This window comes from Hesperophylax consimilis, chromosome 21 (genome assembly GCF_061612785.1).
Source record: "Hesperophylax consimilis isolate HC1 chromosome 21, BYU_Hcon_1.0, whole genome shotgun sequence".
NCBI classification, from domain to species: Eukaryota; Metazoa; Arthropoda; class Insecta; order Trichoptera; family Limnephilidae; genus Hesperophylax; species Hesperophylax consimilis.
In genome coordinates, this window is record NC_142856.1 from 4,852,311 (window position 1) to 4,867,983 (window position 15,673).

Sequence of the window (15,673 nt, forward strand, 5' to 3'; positions counted from 1 at the left end):
TCTCGGATGATTTATTCAATTTATATTTGTATTTCTGTCTAATATTTATTGCTTATAATAATTTGTATTTTTTATAATGTTTCGGAGCATGCTTTACGATATTTTCTTTCGAGGAAGTTTAATGTAATTACATTTTCAACCCGGCATCTGATTAGAGATTATCTTCGAGAACATACATATTTTTAGAGCTTTTTTAAAGTGTTCAAGGAAGAACGTTATATAAGTCGGAAGAAATTCGGAATGCAATCACATTTGATAGTTTCGCCTACTTTTAATTTATTAAATTCACAAAGCACAAAAAATAAGAACACATAATAAAAAGAATTTGACAGCGAACAAAACCAACAAGATGGCGTCGTTGTAGTACGTAATTCTCAGTAATCTGATGATGAATTCTTTACGTCTACAACTTTTAGTAATTGACCGGTCAGTGATTGAGTTCCCACTTGTGATGAAAGGCTTTAAATCACAGTGAAAGAAAAAACAGATAAACCATAGCTGCAAGAAAATATGCAAATTATTTATGAAAACGGACATGCTAACGACATCTGGCGGAGAAAGAATTGATCCAGCTTGCTTGCAGTAGATTCCTGTAATAGTTGAAATTAAATCAAGGTTCCGGGACGAGAGCAGAGATGTCGTAAAATCGTCTAGGACTAGACAGGGCTTCCCCTTTTCTAGGCCTAAAAATAAACAATGAAGGTTGTCAACCAATAGATCTAAACAAAGAGCTATAAAAATTTTGAGTAACCAATCAGTGAACGAAGGGGGGTGTGTCTACGAAAGACAAAGGATTGAACCTTGGACCCGACATTAAAAAAGATAATTAATTGCATTTCCGTTCCCACAAAAATTAGAGGTGAACGCACTATGGCATAAACACTGACGTTCAAGGCGACAAACTCCTGGAAATGTTTACAATAACCGAGACATTTAGGTGATGGCGAACCGTTGAAATCGAGTGCTTTGAAGATTTTACAAATTGAAAAACACACGCACGAAAATGCAATGGAAAATTTATAAACGTGATAGTATAAAAAGGGACGGGAAAAGCGAAGGAAAGTTACTGGCGGAATTTCAACTGTAGTGCAATTATTTATGATAGAAGGAGGGTGTCATGTTCGATAAAATTCGTACTAAAGAGAGGAGTGAGTGTTGGAAACAATGGAAATTAATCGTTATCAATTTAAGATGAAACGGACATATTGGTAAATCAATTTTGAATGAAAAATCTCGCAAAAAAAATACACTTTTAGAAAAGTGCGGCGATCGAATGGAAGGATAGTACAGGGATTTTGGACTGCTACGAAGGTTCTAGGAAAATGAAAATTGAGTATTAGAAGAAGACAGTAAAATTAAACATATATCGATAGATTAGATTCAGGAAAAGTAGACATTTTCATGATTATTAGGTTAGATATATATTAGAGTTACCCAATATTACGAAGGGTTCGAAACAAGATAAAAGGTTGGCGGTCTCATGTATATTTTGAAGGGTAAACAATCGAAATCCGAACATGATTTTTATTTACGTTAAGGTAATAAACGATTAGAAAAGCGATTAACTTTAACGTGGACCTTATGGAAGTATTTAGATTAGTCAAAAGAGATTAACATTAATAGGTTTGAAATTAAACTAAATTTACGAGTCTGGTACCAAAATTTTAAACGTAAACAGGTGTCCAGACATATAATTTATGTGAAATCTTGTAAGTGAGGGATGGAGGATGGGGCGGAGATTGGATCAGGCAATAAAAATGACAGATATCCCAGAGTCTAATTAGGTATATCTCCCATAGAAGTGTGGAAAATTATATATTAATTAATAATAGATGAAGTATGAAATTTTCCTGGAGACCACACACATCGGGAAAAGTGGAGAAAAGATGAAAGAAAGGGTAAAGAACGGAGATAAAGAATAATCCAAGTGGAGAAAAGTGATACAATTCAAATTTATCCGTGAAATAAATAAATACGACTTGGAAAATAACTAGTTAAAGAGTTATGAGAAATGACATAAGAATAAAGAAGAAAATTGTGCAAGAAAACGTCGCGGATAAAAGAAAATCCAAAAGATAAGGAAAAATTCAAATCTGCGGCATTAAGAGAGAAAGTACTGGTGAAAATGGAAAAGCTCATATAGGTGACAATAAAATTGAGTAGAATTTAGATAAATCGAAATTCTAAACTGCATAGTAGGGATTTCAACATGGATTTAGGTATTTTTCACACGAGATGCGTAAAATTGAGATGTATATATATATTATTGAGGACGGACCTATCGCAAATTGAGAAAAAAAAAAGGAACACAAAATCATGAGAATTTAACTACATTTTGTATGAACACAGGACAAAGGAAGCTTGGGCGATTAACACAGACTTACCCGATTCGGACCCTATCGACTTAGATTTGTGAGATAAAAACTAACTACCGCCCAGAGCCGGAAAGCAGAACATCTTATGGGAGCACATTCGATATTGATGGAAGGGGTGTTTGGATTTACGAGTTGATAGGAGATAGAATTAAGCATCAAGAGACATTCAGATACGTCTTTTGGAACCTGAGAGGGGTATAAAAGATGGAACTCATCAGTCAGGAGGGCAGTCGCGCCGAGGGTTTGAAAAGTTGTTACATGGCAGTACTACGTCTATTGGTAAAATTCTAGTGAAATAATCTAAGTGTTAAATTCTGAACAAGTACCTGGACTTAGAAAGTTTTTGTAAAAAGTCTTAAATTCAGTTTCTAAATTCTGAAAACCCCACCAGTGAAGTTTTGTTAAATCAGTTTAATTTGGTTAAACAGTGAAAATAAATATAATTTAAACTCAGTGCTTAAAAGTGTTAAGTGAAGTGCAAAAAGTGAATTGTGAATTAATTAAAAATTTAAAAATAATTATTTCATTCAAAGTGAAAACATTCAAATTAAATTTAAGAGTTTGTTATCGTTAATCTAAAGTGAACGTGATCGCGTATTGATATTTAAAATTAGATTATAATTTAACGTCAATTTGGTTAAAAAAATAATAATAATAGTAATAAATACTTCATCTTAGGTTAAAAGAAACACAAAAACAAAAAAAAAGGATTCGATAATAATAAACGTTTAAATCTTTGTTCTAAAATTAACAGTTAGAAAAAAATTTAATTTATTAATAGTCGAGTAAATTAAAAGTTTGCACAATTTGGAATAAATTTTCTTATCAATTTATATAAAAAGAAATTTAGAATTAATAAATTGTTCAATTAAAATCCATCGTGCGTATAGCGACAGTGTTAAAAGTGTTTGTCGTTTTAACCGGAATTTTAATCATCAGTCTATCATTTCGAAAAAGAATTTGAAACAGCTATCATTCAAAAGCCTAAACTAGAAAGGTGTTATTAAATCAACGGGTTTTCTGAATTAGGATTTCGTTCGGAAGAAAATTTAAATATCAGCTAATTTATACGATTCAAGCGAGAATAAAATATTAAATAGGAATAAATAGTCGAAAAGATTTATTTTGAAATTAGTTGAAAAATACAATTAATTAGGTAGGATTTCTTCATCAAGGTTGTTGTGTACTACCCGACCGGAAATACCTTGACGTGGGTGAGTTTTCCTTTTATAAATAATTTCCAGGTCCCAGGAGACACAGAAGGGCTGTGAAGTGGAAGTATATCAATTGAATATTAAATTAAAACAACAAAACAAAGAATTACACATTAATATATGTATGTTGTATATTTGTATATATATTTATAAATATAAAATAATATATTGTATATAAAGAATATATATATGAGTAATGTAATTATATATATGTATTTTATTTATTAATCGAAGCATCGAAATGGTAGTGATTTTAATACCTACTCATGGACATATCTATATTATTGAAAAAGAAAATATGTATTTATTAATATTCAAGACCATGTAGAATCATATACCTTATATTTATTTATTAATATATGTACTCTTAGTTAACATATTTTGATAATCGAGATATGTGTACTTATATATGTATATTTATTCTTCAATTAAACCTAGTAAGTTTACTAAATTCGGAAAATGAAAAATAGTTTAACTTCAATAAAGGATTTAAAAATATTTTAATTAATAGTGCACAATAAAAGTTAAGAGGCACAAATGACTTCTAAGGAATTTTAAAATAAACAAATCTCACATTTGGGTTAGTGTGTCAGGAGATGTTTATATTATTTGTTTACAAAACAAAGGATCACTGGAGAATTGGGTCAACCGCATAGTTTGAAAACGACCTTGGCCATAATTAGTTAGTCACAAAGGATTTTATTAATTACCCGAAACAGCTGGAAGATGCGTGTTCTCAAATACTTATCAATCACAAACGACAATTGAAAAATCACGGGTTAGCCAGATTTATATCAAAAAATTACATGAAACATTTGAATACCATTGATTAGATAATCGCACAGTTTTATTAGTTACCTGAAACAGCTGGAAGCTGCGTGCTTACAAATACTTATCATTCACAATCGACAATTGAAAAATCACGGGTTAGGAAGATTTATATCGAATAATTATACGAAACATTTGAATATTATTGATTGGGTGCTCATACAAAACCCCATCAGTTGCCTGAGATATTTGAGGGTCGAGTACTCTCTAATGTGGCAATCAACTACTTGAAACAATTGGAAAATCACGGGATAGGATGAACAAAAATTAATGTTGAACCCTGGAGGTAAAATTTAAAACAAATACAGTTCATCAATAGGAGGCAGTGGTCGCTCCTATAACAAGACCATTAACCAAATCCAATAGAGATGGCGATTCTCTTAAATAAAAACGTCAAAACCAAACAAACAAAAGCCTGGAGTTCGATAGCTCTCCAAAACAAACTATCAAATATGATCTTATTTTACTAGTATTTATTAGTATCACCTTATTAGTACGTATATATTCGGTTACCAAGCTAAGAATTGTGCAGAATTCTTTGTGCGAGATCCGAGCTTGGGATGCGAGGTAAATAGCCTTGTATTGCAAGTTATAAACCTTTCCCAAACTGTATGTATACATATATTTATTCGTATGTACTGTCTATTGGAGGATGCGGACCTGCATACAGCTTGCATTTAGGTCGGTAGACCACTCTCGCATCTTCTCTTAGACGTGGAATGAGGATTCACGACCCGTAAGTCCACACCAACCGTGAGTATATGATTGTATATAGGACGAAACCGGTTCGCCCTAAGTAAATTTTAGTCCAAGGAGGAGTCGGAATTTGGGGGTATCGAGACTCGAGGGGAAACTTGAAGGCAGTATATGATGACGTGGAAGGCTTTTTGGGACGCGATAACTTAGGTATCAATCAAAGAGCCGTGTCAAAGGATTATACGGATTTCTTGTTGACTCAAGATCATCTCGTTTACTTGATGGAGGATTGGAGCCAAATTATGCCAGCAAATGGGCTATTCCGAGTTCGTCAAATATGCAATTAATTAATTACATTAACCTACTAAATCAATCTTTACATGTACCTTATAGCAGCAGAATCATAAAGGAGTGGCGCCAGACAGACACAAGAGTTTACCAAAATCAAATTTACTAACAATTAACCATTTGAGTTATATTTAATTACTTGTCCAAATAAACATGTATAATATCTTTTATCAGCGTTCAACTACGATTTTGTTAGGGTGCAGGGAATCAGAAAATTACAATAGGAAAGTTAGCTCATTCAGAAAATTCATTTAAGTCTAGGTTTGCAATAGAAAGACTAATTCAACTTTGAACTCAACACCTCGATCAGAACCAAGAGGGTTACCACAAAAATGAAAGTAATTAAAATCCTATATCATAAATCAAAAAAATTACACAACGTTTGATGGAATTTAATTACAATATAAATACGGGTATATTTGCGTTCAAGATCGTAAATAACGTATTAATTAGTTAAGTACATATGTCTATAAAGATATATAGTACAAGAGAGCTTTAAGTAGCTTCCTGTAGATATCAAAGAAGAGGGTCCAATTTTCATGGAGGCTTATGTGTTGTAGGGGAGGAATTTTCCATCCCTGCGAACACACATGCAAAGCCTTAGAAAAAAAGAAAAAAATTTTAAATATCGGTCATAGCCAAGAGAGAAGAAAATTCTATATTGTTTGAAACAAAATAAAAGAATGGCGAAAAAGCTAAAACATTACAACTCATAGCCGTGATCAGGAGGTTCAGGTTTTATAAGTTTTGAGAGAAAAAAAAACAAAGTTATTGGTCAACCTATTGCAAAAACGGAGAAAATAATAATAATAAATAGGACGAAATTAATTAAAGAGTTAACAAAAAGAAAAAAAAATTTATCAGAAAAGTGCGACATTACATAAATATACAGTAAAATTTAAAAATAATAATAGATTAACGTAAACAAACAATAAATCCAAAAAGAAAGTGTTAACGAATAAATCTTATAATACAAAAAGTGTCCTTATAAATAAAAATGTGTTAATTCAAATGACCGTGAACTTTAGAGTCAATAAAAATTCTTTTCATACGATAATATAAACAATAAGAAAGGATATGTGGGTTAATGATGTCATTCACTCGAGAGGAATGCGTTCCGTAAACAAAAACATTGTTTATGTTTTGGGTTCATCGAACAAATCGGAATGTTGATATAAAGCAAGTTTAATAAACAGACAAACCCGAAAAACATCGAACTTATTGGGACATCAAAGAACATCTAAAAATTGATAAGATAAACATCGAGATTTTAAAAGGTCGGAAACATCGTTGAATAATACGTATCACTCCGAGGAACAAAAAATTAAATAACAAACGTCGAGATTAAATAAACAATGACACAAAACGAGATAGCTGGAACAAGTATAACATAAGCATTGCATTTGGATATCGTGAAGTATTAACGTAAACAATTATTGTTTATCTTATATCCGACCAGCGGCGGGCCGTGGTACTTAACAAATTATTCACAAAGTCAGGAAAAGAAATTATTATTTCATCGCTAGACATTCGACAGAATTATTAGAAGGATAGAAAGGTTTAGAGATATTAAATTGATTAATGTTTTACAACACCCAATGTACCTTACTAGATATCATTGGTTTTGCAAAAATAATGATTACGAAAAATATAAAATTGATTAATATCAATTGATTAACAAAAAAAAATATATATATATTTTTTTGATTAACATCAATATCATTATAAAACAAAAGAAAAACAATTATTTTGAGATGTTGGGGTGTAATCTATTATGATCATGTTGTAACATAATAAATAGCGGAAATATTACACCCATATCATGTGATAGATAGATCTATAATAACAATAATATCAAAATAGAAAAGAGTAATTGTATTACATCATAGTTACTCATTAGGACCACGTGTTAGATTCAAATGGTCGCGCTACGTGCCGCCAATGTAGATACTTGTTGTCAGGATCACAAATCTCGATAGTCGACAGAGACATTAATGAGGGTGAAACATTTGATGTTTTGTTTTGTGAGGTAAGATTAATCTTACATAATATAATTTACCATATAAACGGGTAAGTTGAAATAACGTAAGATTTACTTATGATAATTTTGTTGACATTCGGGTCAGGTAGTTGACTATTAAGACATATTTTAAGACACAGAGAACTCAGTCAATGGATTCGATAAAGAATTCAAGTATAGGCCAAACAAATAAACGTTGTTTTGAAAAGACAAAGTGTTATTTGAGAATTCGAGCTTCAATCTCAAAGGAAAAAAATACAATTCAGAGTTGGCTCGAGATTTTAATGTCGTTGACGAATGTTTATGATGGGATATATATATGTGTATATATATACCTATTTCGAGGAAACATCGTGATAGGTATATGAAAAAAAAATCATGTTAGGTATTTCAAAATCATAAATGAACTTGAAAATTTACAGGAACAATCAGGTGATGAAATACAAGAAAAATCTAGAAAAACAAAAAAAAATAAGAAAAACGAGAAGGGAAATATTGTTACCAGAGAACTGCGAAATAGTTTAGTGATATTAAAAATAAAATAGATCAATAAATAAAATATAAATAAAAGTGAAAAAGTGCTCGCATGCAACAGACTGCGTTACGTAAACAAACGAAAGCAATTAAACACGATTCATTATGACGGGACAGTGAACCCACAAAATAGGACTCATATTGTTTATAAAACTAACCCTCGCGCCTTTGAGAATATAAACAAAGTAAGAAATTTACGACTTGGATTCAACGCGAAGGAATTTTAAACGTAAACCAACTTGGTCCTTCATGAACGAACGGGTGACACATTAAGATAAACAAAACGAAAAAGGATAAGATAAAAGTGATATCCAGATAAAACGAAGGATAACGTAAATAATCCTTATAGATAAGGATAAACATTGGATAAAGATAAAAGATAAATTATGATTTATCTAACGGGATAAAAGTGTTAGGATTTGCGGACACTTATTATGAAATACAAACATCGGAGCTTAAATCAAGTATAGATCAAACAAATAAGTGTTGTTTTGAAACAACAAAAGTGTTAGTTGTGATTTCAACTTTCAATTTCAAAGGAAAATTACAATTCAGACGGCACCGAGATAAGCCACTTGACAGTGAATGAAAATAAATAAAATGGTCTAGACAAATAATAAACGGAAGCGCGTAGAATTGGAATTTGCAGCAACTGATAACACGGAGCAGGGGTACTCAACAGTTTGGAATTTGAAAAAAAAAAAATTTTTCATTAAAGAAAAAAAAAAGATTGAAGAATAAAACGTCAAGAAACGCTTGTTGTGAAGAGGGAGGTCTTAGTCCAACCAGGTTGAGGACCACCTAAACACGCGAGTCGAGGGGCGTGTTTTTTTTTCCCAGAAAAAAAAAAGAGATTAATTTTGAGTTTATCAAAATTAGAGAAAATTCCATAAAATAAAATCTACGAAAAAAAAAAAAAAATAGAAAATACAATGTGATTCAAAGTTCAAGGTTGTTAACAATCCAAACAGAATGAAAAGAGAGATAGGGAATGACAGAATGGAAGGAGAGATAGGGAATAACAGAATGAGGGGGGGGAGAAAGGAAATAACAGAATGGAAAGAGAGATAGGGAATAACAGAATGAGGGGGGGGGAGAAAGGAAATAACAGAATGGAGAGAGAGATAGGGAATGATAGAGTGAGGTAGAGAAAGGAAATAACAGAATGGAAAGAGAGATAGGGAATAACAGAACGAAGGGGGGAGAAAAGCTAGACTACATTTTGAACACAATTTCGATGTCTAAAGTAGTATACAACGTTAGCCACAGCAAATTGAGTTCAGAGGGGGGAACTGTGATGAAAGGCTTTAAATCACAGTGAAAGAAAAAACAGATAAACCATAGCTGCAAGAAAATATGCAAATTATTTATGAAAACGGACATGCTAACGACATCTGGCGGAGAAAGAATTGATCCAGCTTGCTTGCAGTAGATTCCTGTAATAGTTGAAATTAAATCAAGGTTCCGGGACGAGAGCAGAGATGTCGTAAAATCGTCTAGGACTAGACAGGGCTTCCCCTTTTCTAGGCCTAAAAATAAACAATGAAGGTTGTCAACCAATAGATCTAAACAAAGAGCTATAAAAATTTTGAGTAACCAATCAGTGAACGAAGGGGGGTGTGTCTACGAAAGACAAAGGATTGAACCTTGGACCCGACATTAAAAAAGATAATTAATTGCATTTCCGTTCCCACAAAAATTAGAGGTGAACGCACTATGGCATAAACACTGACGTTCAAGGCGACAAACTCCTGGAAATGTTTACAATAACCGAGACATTTAGGTGATGGCGAACCGTTGAAATCGAGTGCTTTGAAGATTTTACAAATTGAAAAACACACGCACGAAAATGCAATGGAAAATTTATAAACGTGATAGTATAAAAAGGGACGGGAAAAGCGAAGGAAAGTTACTGGCGGAATTTCAACTGTAGTGCAATTATTTATGATAGAAGGAGGGTGTCATGTTCGATAAAATTCGTACTAAAGAGAGGAGTGAGTGTTGGAAACAATGGAAATTAATCGTTATCAATTTAAGATGAAACGGACATATTGGTAAATCAATTTTGAATGAAAAATCTCGCAAAAAAAATACACTTTTAGAAAAGTGCGGCGATCGAATGGAAGGATAGTACAGGGATTTTGGACTGCTACGAAGGTTCTAGGAAAATGAAAATTGAGTATTAGAAGAAGACAGTAAAATTAAACATATATCGATAGATTAGATTCAGGAAAAGTAGACATTTTCATGATTATTAGGTTAGATATATATTAGAGTTACCCAATATTACGAAGGGTTCGAAACAAGATAAAAGGTTGGCGGTCTCATGTATATTTTGAAGGGTAAACAATCGAAATCCGAACATGATTTTTATTTACGTTAAGGTAATAAACGATTAGAAAAGCGATTAACTTTAACGTGGACCTTATGGAAGTATTTAGATTAGTCAAAAGAGATTAACATTAATAGGTTTGAAATTAAACTAAATTTACGAGTCTGGTACCAAAATTTTAAACGTAAACAGGTGTCCAGACATATAATTTATGTGAAATCTTGTAAGTGAGGGATGGAGGATGGGGCGGAGATTGGATCAGGCAATAAAAATGACAGATATCCCAGAGTCTAATTAGGTATATCTCCCATAGAAGTGTGGAAAATTATATATTAATTAATAATAGATGAAGTATGAAATTTTCCTGGAGACCACACACATCGGGAAAAGTGGAGAAAAGATGAAAGAAAGGGTAAAGAACGGAGATAAAGAATAATCCAAGTGGAGAAAAGTGATACAATTCAAATTTATCCGTGAAATAAATAAATACGACTTGGAAAATAACTAGTTAAAGAGTTATGAGAAATGACATAAGAATAAAGAAGAAAATTGTGCAAGAAAACGTCGCGGATAAAAGAAAATCCAAAAGATAAGGAAAAATTCAAATCTGCGGCATTAAGAGAGAAAGTACTGGTGAAAATGGAAAAGCTCATATAGGTGACAATAAAATTGAGTAGAATTTAGATAAATCGAAATTCTAAACTGCATAGTAGGGATTTCAACATGGATTTAGGTATTTTTCACACGAGATGCGTAAAATTGAGATGTATATATATATTATTGAGGACGGACCTATCGCAAATTGAGAAAAAAAAAAGGAACACAAAATCATGAGAATTTAACTACATTTTGTATGAACACAGGACAAAGGAAGCTTGGGCGATTAACACAGACTTACCCGATTCGGACCCTATCGACTTAGATTTGTGAGATAAAAACTAACTACCGCCCAGAGCCGGAAAGCAGAACATCTTATGGGAGCACATTCGATATTGATGGAAGGGGTGTTTGGATTTACGAGTTGATAGGAGATAGAATTAAGCATCAAGAGACATTCAGATACGTCTTTTGGAACCTGAGAGGGGTATAAAAGATGGAACTCATCAGTCAGGAGGGCAGTCGCGCCGAGGGTTTGAAAAGTTGTTACATGGCAGTACTACGTCTATTGGTAAAATTCTAGTGAAATAATCTAAGTGTTAAATTCTGAACAAGTACCTGGACTTAGAAAGTTTTTGTAAAAAGTCTTAAATTCAGTTTCTAAATTCTGAAAACCCCACCAGTGAAGTTTTGTTAAATCAGTTTAATTTGGTTAAACAGTGAAAATAAATATAATTTAAACTCAGTGCTTAAAAGTGTTAAGTGAAGTGCAAAAAGTGAATTGTGAATTAATTAAAAATTTAAAAATAATTATTTCATTCAAAGTGAAAACATTCAAATTAAATTTAAGAGTTTGTTATCGTTAATCTAAAGTGAACGTGATCGCGTATTGATATTTAAAATTAGATTATAATTTAACGTCAATTTGGTTAAAAAAATAATAATAATAGTAATAAATACTTCATCTTAGGTTAAAAGAAACACAAAAACAAAAAAAAAGGATTCGATAATAATAAACGTTTAAATCTTTGTTCTAAAATTAACAGTTAGAAAAAAATTTAATTTATTAATAGTCGAGTAAATTAAAAGTTTGCACAATTTGGAATAAATTTTCTTATCAATTTATATAAAAAGAAATTTAGAATTAATAAATTGTTCAATTAAAATCCATCGTGCGTATAGCGACAGTGTTAAAAGTGTTTGTCGTTTTAACCGGAATTTTAATCATCAGTCTATCATTTCGAAAAAGAATTTGAAACAGCTATCATTCAAAAGCCTAAACTAGAAAGGTGTTATTAAATCAACGGGTTTTCTGAATTAGGATTTCGTTCGGAAGAAAATTTAAATATCAGCTAATTTATACGATTCAAGCGAGAATAAAATATTAAATAGGAATAAATAGTCGAAAAGATTTATTTTGAAATTAGTTGAAAAATACAATTAATTAGGTAGGATTTCTTCATCAAGGTTGTTGTGTACTACCCGACCGGAAATACCTTGACGTGGGTGAGTTTTCCTTTTATAAATAATTTCCAGGTCCCAGGAGACACAGAAGGGCTGTGAAGTGGAAGTATATCAATTGAATATTAAATTAAAACAACAAAACAAAGAATTACACATTAATATATGTATGTTGTATATTTGTATATATATTTATAAATATAAAATAATATATTGTATATAAAGAATATATATATGAGTAATGTAATTATATATATGTATTTTATTTATTAATCGAAGCATCGAAATGGTAGTGATTTTAATACCTACTCATGGACATATCTATATTATTGAAAAAGAAAATATGTATTTATTAATATTCAAGACCATGTAGAATCATATACCTTATATTTATTTATTAATATATGTACTCTTAGTTAACATATTTTGATAATCGAGATATGTGTACTTATATATGTATATTTATTCTTCAATTAAACCTAGTAAGTTTACTAAATTCGGAAAATGAAAAATAGTTTAACTTCAATAAAGGATTTAAAAATATTTTAATTAATAGTGCACAATAAAAGTTAAGAGGCACAAATGACTTCTAAGGAATTTTAAAATAAACAAATCTCACATTTGGGTTAGTGTGTCAGGAGATGTTTATATTATTTGTTTACAAAACAAAGGATCACTGGAGAATTGGGTCAACCGCATAGTTTGAAAACGACCTTGGCCATAATTAGTTAGTCACAAAGGATTTTATTAATTACCCGAAACAGCTGGAAGATGCGTGTTCTCAAATACTTATCAATCACAAACGACAATTGAAAAATCACGGGTTAGCCAGATTTATATCAAAAAATTACATGAAACATTTGAATACCATTGATTAGATAATCGCACAGTTTTATTAGTTACCTGAAACAGCTGGAAGCTGCGTGCTTACAAATACTTATCATTCACAATCGACAATTGAAAAATCACGGGTTAGGAAGATTTATATCGAATAATTATACGAAACATTTGAATATTATTGATTGGGTGCTCATACAAAACCCCATCAGTTGCCTGAGATATTTGAGGGTCGAGTACTCTCTAATGTGGCAATCAACTACTTGAAACAATTGGAAAATCACGGGATAGGATGAACAAAAATTAATGTTGAACCCTGGAGGTAAAATTTAAAACAAATACAGTTCATCAATAGGAGGCAGTGGTCGCTCCTATAACAAGACCATTAACCAAATCCAATAGAGATGGCGATTCTCTTAAATAAAAACGTCAAAACCAAACAAACAAAAGCCTGGAGTTCGATAGCTCTCCAAAACAAACTATCAAATATGATCTTATTTTACTAGTATTTATTAGTATCACCTTATTAGTACGTATATATTCGGTTACCAAGCTAAGAATTGTGCAGAATTCTTTGTGCGAGATCCGAGCTTGGGATGCGAGGTAAATAGCCTTGTATTGCAAGTTATAAACCTTTCCCAAACTGTATGTATACATATATTTATTCGTATGTACTGTCTATTGGAGGATGCGGACCTGCATACAGCTTGCATTTAGGTCGGTAGACCACTCTCGCATCTTCTCTTAGACGTGGAATGAGGATTCACGACCCGTAAGTCCACACCAACCGTGAGTATATGATTGTATATAGGACGAAACCGGTTCGCCCTAAGTAAATTTTAGTCCAAGGAGGAGTCGGAATTTGGGGGTATCGAGACTCGAGGGGAAACTTGAAGGCAGTATATGATGACGTGGAAGGCTTTTTGGGACGCGATAACTTAGGTATCAATCAAAGAGCCGTGTCAAAGGATTATACGGATTTCTTGTTGACTCAAGATCATCTCGTTTACTTGATGGAGGATTGGAGCCAAATTATGCCAGCAAATGGGCTATTCCGAGTTCGTCAAATATGCAATTAATTAATTACATTAACCTACTAAATCAATCTTTACATGTACCTTATAGCAGCAGAATCATAAAGGAGTGGCGCCAGACAGACACAAGAGTTTACCAAAATCAAATTTACTAACAATTAACCATTTGAGTTATATTTAATTACTTGTCCAAATAAACATGTATAATATCTTTTATCAGCGTTCAACTACGATTTTGTTAGGGTGCAGGGAATCAGAAAATTACAATAGGAAAGTTAGCTCATTCAGAAAATTCATTTAAGTCTAGGTTTGCAATAGAAAGACTAATTCAACTTTGAACTCAACACCTCGATCAGAACCAAGAGGGTTACCACAAAAATGAAAGTAATTAAAATCCTATATCATAAATCAAAAAAATTACACAACGTTTGATGGAATTTAATTACAATATAAATACGGGTATATTTGCGTTCAAGATCGTAAATAACGTATTAATTAGTTAAGTACATATGTCTATAAAGATATATAGTACAAGAGAGCTTTAAGTAGCTTCCTGTAGATATCAAAGAAGAGGGTCCAATTTTCATGGAGGCTTATGTGTTGTAGGGGAGGAATTTTCCATCCCTGCGAACACACATGCAAAGCCTTAGAAAAAAAGAAAAAAATTTTAAATATCGGTCATAGCCAAGAGAGAAGAAAATTCTATATTGTTTGAAACAAAATAAAAGAATGGCGAAAAAGCTAAAACATTACACACTCAGGCGCCGTGAGTTCAATTCTTCGGATGTATAAGTCCTCCATCACAACAAAAGCCTGAATTCCGCTCATTCTGATGATTGTAAGAGATTTTATAATATTGTAAGGTTATTTATTACCCGGGAATTTTAGTCTTCCTTTAAAATTTATTTACGCTCAAGTTGGCCTATGGTAGGTAGGTACTAAGCACGACATTGCGACCAACTGCTACAGCAAACTTTATACTGTTTCGTAGTTATGAATTCGCTGTTGTGTAATTAAGGTTAAGTGCGACGGAGCAAACGGGTCCCGTTGCACATGCACATATTGCACATGCTATTTTGTTGTTTTAACAATTTCACAATTGTCGCTATATCATTTGTGATAGAACTAAATACACCATAAAATCGTCGAAAAACTTGTTTCATTTAAAATATTACCATTCTGCATATTGTCTCACAAAAAACGTAATTTAAAAACGTTTCTTTATTTTTTTAAAGGAAATGTGTTTTAAATACTTTTTTTGTAATTTGTCGAATTTAACATGTTACGCAATTTTCGAAACTATTTTGTCGAAGTTCTAATCTTTCAATTTTTGTAACCAAACAATATATACAAAGCAGACATTTTATAGCACTCCTTGAAAAAAATGTTTTTTGTCC

General features: G+C 31.9%; 1 protein-coding gene across 1 annotated transcript in view; it reads right to left on the reverse strand.

Moving 5' to 3' along the window:
* LOC149413539 (head-specific guanylate cyclase-like) overlaps window positions 1-15,673 on the reverse strand; it is a 150,626-nt gene that overhangs the window by 43,031 nt on the left and 91,922 nt on the right. The window lies entirely within an intron of this gene.